Here is a 7,500-nt window from a genome sequence, read left to right on the forward strand (position 1 = left end):
GAAAAGGAGCATTGGAATGGTCTTAGTTTTTGAATATTCAGACAATTAAAAAAAACATTGAGACAGTTATGAATTCCATCGAGTTTCCCTTACTTGATCGAACAACCCAAACTTCAGTTATTTCAACTACATCAAATGATCTTTCAAATTGGTCAAGACTCTCCAGTTTATGGCCGCTTCTCTATGGTACCAGTTGTTGCTTCATTGAATTCGCTTCATTAATAGGTTCACGATTCGACTTTGATCGTTATGGACTGGTACCAAGATCTAGTCCTAGACAGGCAGACTTAATTTTAACAGCGGGTACGGTAACAATGAAAATGGCTCCTTCTTTAGTAAGATTATATGAGCAAATGCCTGAACCAAAATATGTTATTGCTATGGGAGCATGTACAATTACAGGAGGGATGTTCAGTACCGATTCTTATAGTACTGTTCGGGGAGTCGATAAGTTAATTCCTGTCGATGTGTATTTGCCGGGTTGTCCGCCTAAACCCGAGGCTGTTATAGATGCTATAACAAAACTTCGTAAGAAAATATCTCGAGAAATCTATGAAGATCGAATTAAGTCTCAAGAGGAAAATCGGTGTTTTACTACCAATCACAAATTTCATGTTGGCCCAAGTACTAATACTGGAAATTACGATCAAGGATTACTCTATCAACCATCATCTACTTCAGAGATCATCCCTCCTGAAACTTTTTTCAAATACAAAAGTGCAGTCTCTTCCTACGAATTAGTAAATTAGGCCGTATACTTTTTTTGTACAGAATAACAAAGCAAAGAACGAGTGAATCTTCATCAATTTTTCATTGTAAATGGGAAATACTTATACAAATAAAAATAAAAAAATGGGGGGGGGAGAAGATGCAGGGTAATTTGTCTTCTTGGCTAGTCAAACATGGACTGGTTCATAGATCTTTGGGTTTCGATTACCAAGGAATAGAGACTTTACAAATAAAGCCCGAGGAATGGCATTCCATTGCAGTCATTTTATATGTATATGGTTACAATTATCTACGTTCCCAATGTGCTTATGATGTAGCACCAGGCGGACTGTTAGCTAGTGTGTATCATCTTACGAGAATCGAGTATGGTATAGATCAACCGGAAGAGGTATGCATAAAAGTATTTGCCGCAAGGATAAATCCTAAAATTCCGTCTGTTTTCTGGGTTTGGAAAAGTGCGGATTTTCCAGAAAGGGAATCTTATGATATGTTGGGAATTTCTTATGATAATCATCCACGTCTAAAGCGTATCTTAATGCCTGAAAGTTGGGTAGGATGGCCCTTACGTAAGGATTATATTGCCCCCAATTTTTATGAAATACAAGATGCTCATTAAATAATACGAAACTAATCTTCACTTCGACAACTCAAGATATTCAAATACATTTTTACGTTCTCTTATAGATATAGCATAGTAATTGAAGTCTCATTCATCTTATTATTATTGATTAAAAAAAATACAATTAGAGATTTGGTGAGATTATCCAATTTGTAAGATACTTATTTTGGATGAGCCACAAGCTAATAGGATGAACTAAATGAGTTCTGCATTATGAACTATGTATCACGCATATGACTTATAGATGTGCTTTAAAAAGTCACATAGGGTGAAATGAAGAAATATAATATGAAAAGAGAATCGGATTCTATTTGTACTGTATCTGAGATGAATCTTGGCCATTCCCGCCTTTCAACTCCCCTAGACTAGACTTTTGGGTCTTATAAGGAACTAATTGAAACTTTCAAATATGTATAAAATAGGAATTGAACGCCAGGAGACAGAGTATGAACAAATAAAAAAGAAGAGGAAACAAAAGAAAATTCTTTTCTTTTACATATCTATATACATCCTTTACATATTTCTATAAATATCCTCTTTATCTTTACTTGTCTATTTTCGACATCTATAAATAGAGTAAAAAATATATATAGTTTAGTTAAAGGGTAGATTTCCAGACATCATCATGTATCAGTATTTTTCATGATCTATATTATTAATGAATCCGTAGAATAGATACTCATACAAATTCATGATGTGCCAAGAACCAGATTTGAACTGGTGACACGAGGATTTTCAGTCCTCTGCTCTACCAACTGAGCTATCCCGGCCATTTCCGACACATTATCCTTATTTTAATAGATGACTTTGGTCTATGTCAATTGTAAATAAGAAAAAAGGTATTCCAAAGTCTTCTTTTTGAAGATATACGAAATTTCAGGGCTTGGATAAGCCTTTCGAAGTTTCAGTACAGTAGACAGTTAATCATTCAAATTTCACAGATTACTTGCGCAAGGATGTTCGTTTGTACGTCTATCATATAGAATATATACCACAAGCCTTGTGATAAGAAATCAAATTTCCGCTCAAATACGCTTGTGAAAGAGTCGAATGAATGAGAAACATAACAAAGTCTGAATTGCTAATGAACGGATAAATAATTAAAGAGGCCAACGGGCCTTTTTAGGGTTTTGGGGATAGAGGGACTTGAACCCTCACGATTTTAAAAGTCGACGGATTTTCCTCTTACTATAAATTTCATTTTTGTCGTTATTGACATGTAGAATGGGACTCTATCTTTATTCTATTCGATCTGATTAATCAATTCTTCAAAAGATCTATCAGACTATGATGGAGTAAATGATTTGATCAATGAATATTCGATTATTTTTTCAACTTGTAGATCTTGGAATCGATTCATAACAATTCGTTCATTTTTATATATAATTTTATATATATATATAAATATAAATATAAAAAATTATAGAAATATAAAAAATAGAGATTCGAGTTGTCATTAATCAATATAGTATTTCAGTACGTAATACGTTTATCTTTCATCGTTTCTGGAGTTTCGATGGAAGGATTCATTCCTTTACTAACGCAACGTCGTCAACTCCATTTGTTAGAACAGCTTCCATTGAGTCTCTGCACCTACCCTTTTTTTTCGGAAAAAAGGATTTGGCTCAGGATTGCCCATTTTTAATTCCAGGGTTTCTCTGAATTTGAAAGTTATCACTTAGTAGGTTTCCATACCAAGGCTCAATCTAATTAAGTCCGTAGCGTCTACCGATTTCGCCATATCCCCCTCTTTTAAGATTAGTATCGCATTATGATGTCCTTCCCCGTTTTCTTTCATTTGTATTATACTGGAACCACTCAAGTCATTAGAATACCGATTCCTCTATTGAAAAGTGTTTCCTCCTATTGGATTTCTTGTCTATCTTCTTTCATCTCTCTCTTCTCTATCGGAGACCCATATTTGTTCCGATCCAAAATGATTCTATCATTTCTGTATCTGCAATTCAATATATATCAATATAGATAGATATATGAACATATATATTTGCCCCTCTTTCTATTATTTTTTTAGTAAAAAATTTAATACTTAAACGGTCGATTCCCTTGTTCGTCTTATCTTCCACCTTTCAGAATGAAAACATAGAAACGCTTCATTATCATCTCAATTGCATTAAATGCAATTAAGATTAACACATTAATTATTGATACACATCCATTTGATAAATAGATCAAAATTTTCTATCGCTATATTCTATTAATCGTTATATTAATTATTATGTTCTATAATAGAACAATTCCAATATTGAATATTTATTTGAAATGAAATTAGATTCTATATTCATATTAATTAGGAATAGCTAAGATCCCAGTAATTTAGTAAATTACTATGCATGTAACATTTCTGTTATGTGAGCCCGCTTAGCTCAGAGGTTAGAGCATCGCATTTGTAATGCGATGGTCATCGGTTCGATTCCGATAGCCGGCTTTTCTCTATTGATTTTATTTTTGACATAATTGATAAATCAAATAAATAAAGAAACGACTTCTTACCCTTTTTCAAAGGTCACCGATCTATGATGTCGTAGGAACTTACTTACCTTTATGACTAAAGGAGGGGTTCTATTTCTGTAGAACAAATCAAGAAAGGAACTCTTACTTTTTTATATCATTTACATATACAATAGGATCCGGATATTGATCCAAGTTATCTAATTATTCTTTGTTTTGTAGTACAATACTTTACTGGATTTCACTTCATTTATAATATTTATCATTTAGTTTTCATTTAAGTTTATGAAATTTAAATAAAATAAAATGTTTATGAAATTTAAATAAAATAAAATAAGGAGTCTTTATGTCGCGTTACAGAGGGCCTCGTTTCAAAAAAATACGCCGTCTGGGGGCTTTACCGGGACTAACTAGTAAAAGGCCCAAAACCGGAAACGATCTTAAAAAACCAATCGCGTTCCGGTAAAAAATCTCAATATCGTATTCGTTTAGAAGAAAAACAAAAATTGCGTTTTCATTATGGTCTTACAGAACGACAATTACTTAAATACGTTCGTATCGCCGGAAAAGCCAAAGGATCAACGGGTCAAGTTTTACTACAATTACTTGAAATGCGTTTGGATAACATCCTTTTTCGATTGGGTATGGCTTCGACTATTCCTCAAGCCCGACAATTAGTTAATCATAGACATATTTTAGTTAATGGTTCTATAGTGGATATACCAAGTTATCGGTGCAAACCCCGAGATATTATTACAGCAAAAGATGAAAAAAAATCGAGAACACTGATTCAAAATTATCTTGATTCATCCCCCCCTCAGGAATTGCCAAAACATTTGACTCTTCAGCCATTGCAATATAAAGGATTAGTCAATCAAATAATAGATAGTAAATGGGTCAGTTTAAAAATAAATGAATTGCTCGTTGTAGAATATTATTCTCGTCAGACTTAAACCTAACTAAAAAACAAGGGTTCGGACAATTTCGTCCTCCCCTTCGCCGAAGTCTAAGTAAAGAGACCGAAGGAAAGTAAGGTTTTGATCCGGAAATTTTTCTATCATTCATCTATCATTGATCGGTAGGGGGATTTTCATCTCTTGTGCATTCTTTCCAGTCTTTTCGTTTCCGTACCACAAAAATTCGAAATAAAGAATCCATAAAGGTCTAACCGTTGGAATAATAGTATCGATTGTTATTTGATTTGATACATTGTGGTCAGTAACATTGTTGAATTAGTACGGAAAGAGAGGGATTCGAACCCTCGGTAAACAAAAGCCTACATAGCAGTTCCAATGCTACGCCTTCAACCACTCGGCCATCTCTCCTACAGAATGATTATGGCCCAGAAACCGAGTTAATAGTGAGTCATTAATATTCAATTTTTTTTTTGATAGGCACGTCCAACCAATTCTAACTATACAAATAATTTTTTTTTAACTATGTTTAATGGATACTTTTAGCTCATGATTCTATTTAGTTTTTTAAACTATGATTCCTTTTTTCTAAAAATTCGACTTTTACAGTTTTCGATTTTTCACCAACAACTGTTTATCCCATACATATATCTAGTCACAAGTTATGAATCATAGAATGATTATTCGATTCTTTTTGCTCTTTTTTGTATCATAATTCAATCAAAAAACTTCTAGAATTACCCCAGTCAGATAAATAAAATTCTTTTTTTCTTCAACTTCGCTGAAATCAGAATAGTTCTCTTCATTCTGATCCTACTACATTTGGATGAAATTTAACCGGATTGAAATATTTCTTCTCTTTTATTGATTCCTGTGAAATCAAAAAGAAACAATTTTAATATCGAGTGGGATTTTTTAATGAATCCGTTTTTATGTTATTTCGTACTATGCAATTCCTTTGTTTGTGGGATCATTTTCTCACGAGAGGTAATTAAAAGAAATTATAGAATGGGGTTGTTACCGATGCCTAGATCTGGTGGGATAAATGGAAATTTTATCGATAAGACCTTTTCAATTGTAGCCAATATCTTATTACGAATAATTCCGACAACTTCCGGGGAAAAAGAGGCATTCACCTATTACAGAGATGGTGCGATTTGATTTTTTTTTTTTTCAATTTTCTTTACCGCTCTCCGTCTTAGTAGAAAGACACAGTATTCGGGATAGAAAGAAAACAATAATTGAAATAAATCTACGCTTCTTGGAGGTGCAATTTGAAAATCAAAAAATTCCTTCTGTCGTGTATCCCCGATTAATGTAACCTTAGATGCTAGAATTGTCGATTCTAGTATTAAGCGAAAGGTGTAACCTATGGATTAAGTCAACCCTACTCCACTAGTAAAAATATTCACTAGTAAAAATAGGTAGCAGAGGGGAAGAAGCACTACACCTAGGAATCAACAACACGAAAACTTTGTTATAAATTATACCTTTTCCTTATCGGGATCGGAACTTAGAAAAATGGTTGGGACAACAAACATCCATCTCGTTTGTATTTTGGATACCTGTATAACCATCGAAGACTGTTGAAGTGACTAATTCCTGGAAATTTAGAGGCGTTGAGGACAAAGAAATTGTTAGAGTTACCATTTTTATTTTTATCTAGTAAACCATGCTTGATGTTAAGAAAAGATCTTTTACAGGAAGGTTGGCTAGAGATTTTTTGTAAAAACGCTAGTCCCATGAGTTCATAATGAGAGTATTTCAATGTTTTTTGATTTCATGTATTATTCTCATCTCATTATGCGCATCAGATAAAGGGGGAGCCGTATGAGATGAAAATCTCACGTACGGTTCTGGAACGGAGATTCTTTCAATGGAATAACGAACGACCGTAACGGATGTCGGCTCAATCCGAAGGAAATTATGCGGAAGCTCTACAGAATTATTATGAAGCTATGCGACTAGAAATCGATCCCTATGATCGAAGTTATATACTCTATAACATAGGTCTTATCCACACAAGGAACGGAGAACATACAAAAGCTTTGGAATATTATTTTCGGGCACTAGAACGAAACCCGTTCTTACCACAAGCTTTTAATAATATGGCTGTGATCTGTCATTACGTGCGACTATCTCCACTATAGAAAGAAAAAAAAGAGAAAATTCGCTAATAAATACTAAAAAAAATAGGCTTTCTCTACATATGTATTGTCCAAACTAACGATTTGTATCAGCTGTAGCAAAGAAAGAAACTTCATAGAAGCAGAAATATGAAGAAATAGGTATGCCTAGATACTTTATTCTATGGATAAAGGATCTAATTGATAGAAGAAGCACCGTAAAGATCAATTAGTCAGGTTTTTGGCCGATACAATAAAAACTGCTTACTTATATCATGATATAAGATCAAAATGAAGGAATCCACTTATGTAATAGGGTGGATCCCCTACAATATTGAGCAGCGGTGTAGCATCAGATCCCAAAGACAGTAAGTCTTTTCTTTCTTATGAAGGAAAGTCTTTTTCAAGGATTCTATATAAATTTCTAGATGAAACCGAGATAGTTATCTTTCAGAAAATTGTAACGATAGTGGGTGGAATGCCTATGCTTTATTCTTCTGAAGGTGGGAGAAAAGATAAAACTTATTTAATTATTCAGCAAAATTGAAGTTTGAAACTTATATAATTAACCGCTTTTGCTTAACTCGAGAAAAAAAAATGGGCTAGATCTATGAAAAATTTCATTCAATTAGATTAGATATGA

The 7,500-nt window shown here is 33.4% G+C and overlaps 3 non-coding genes across 3 annotated transcripts; 1 reads left to right on the plus strand and 2 right to left on the minus strand.

Moving 5' to 3' along the window:
- Window positions 1-2,045: 2,045 nt before the first annotated feature.
- On the minus strand, window positions 2,046-2,118 carry TRNAF-GAA (transfer RNA phenylalanine (anticodon GAA)). The gene has a single exon. It is a non-coding gene; the product is annotated as a tRNA-Phe (tRNA).
- A 1,603-nt stretch (window positions 2,119-3,721) lies between these two features.
- TRNAT-UGU (transfer RNA threonine (anticodon UGU)) lies at window positions 3,722-3,794 on the plus strand. Its single transcript has one exon. It is a non-coding gene; the product is annotated as a tRNA-Thr (tRNA).
- A 1,261-nt stretch (window positions 3,795-5,055) lies between these two features.
- TRNAS-GGA (transfer RNA serine (anticodon GGA)) lies at window positions 5,056-5,142 on the minus strand. The gene has a single exon. It is a non-coding gene; the product is annotated as a tRNA-Ser (tRNA).
- Between the last annotated feature and the right edge of the window lie 2,358 nt (window positions 5,143-7,500).

The sequence above is a fragment of the Cucumis melo genome, unplaced genomic scaffold (genome assembly GCF_025177605.1).
Source record: "Cucumis melo cultivar AY unplaced genomic scaffold, USDA_Cmelo_AY_1.0 utg000592l, whole genome shotgun sequence".
NCBI lineage: Eukaryota > Viridiplantae > Streptophyta > Magnoliopsida > Cucurbitales > Cucurbitaceae > Cucumis > Cucumis melo.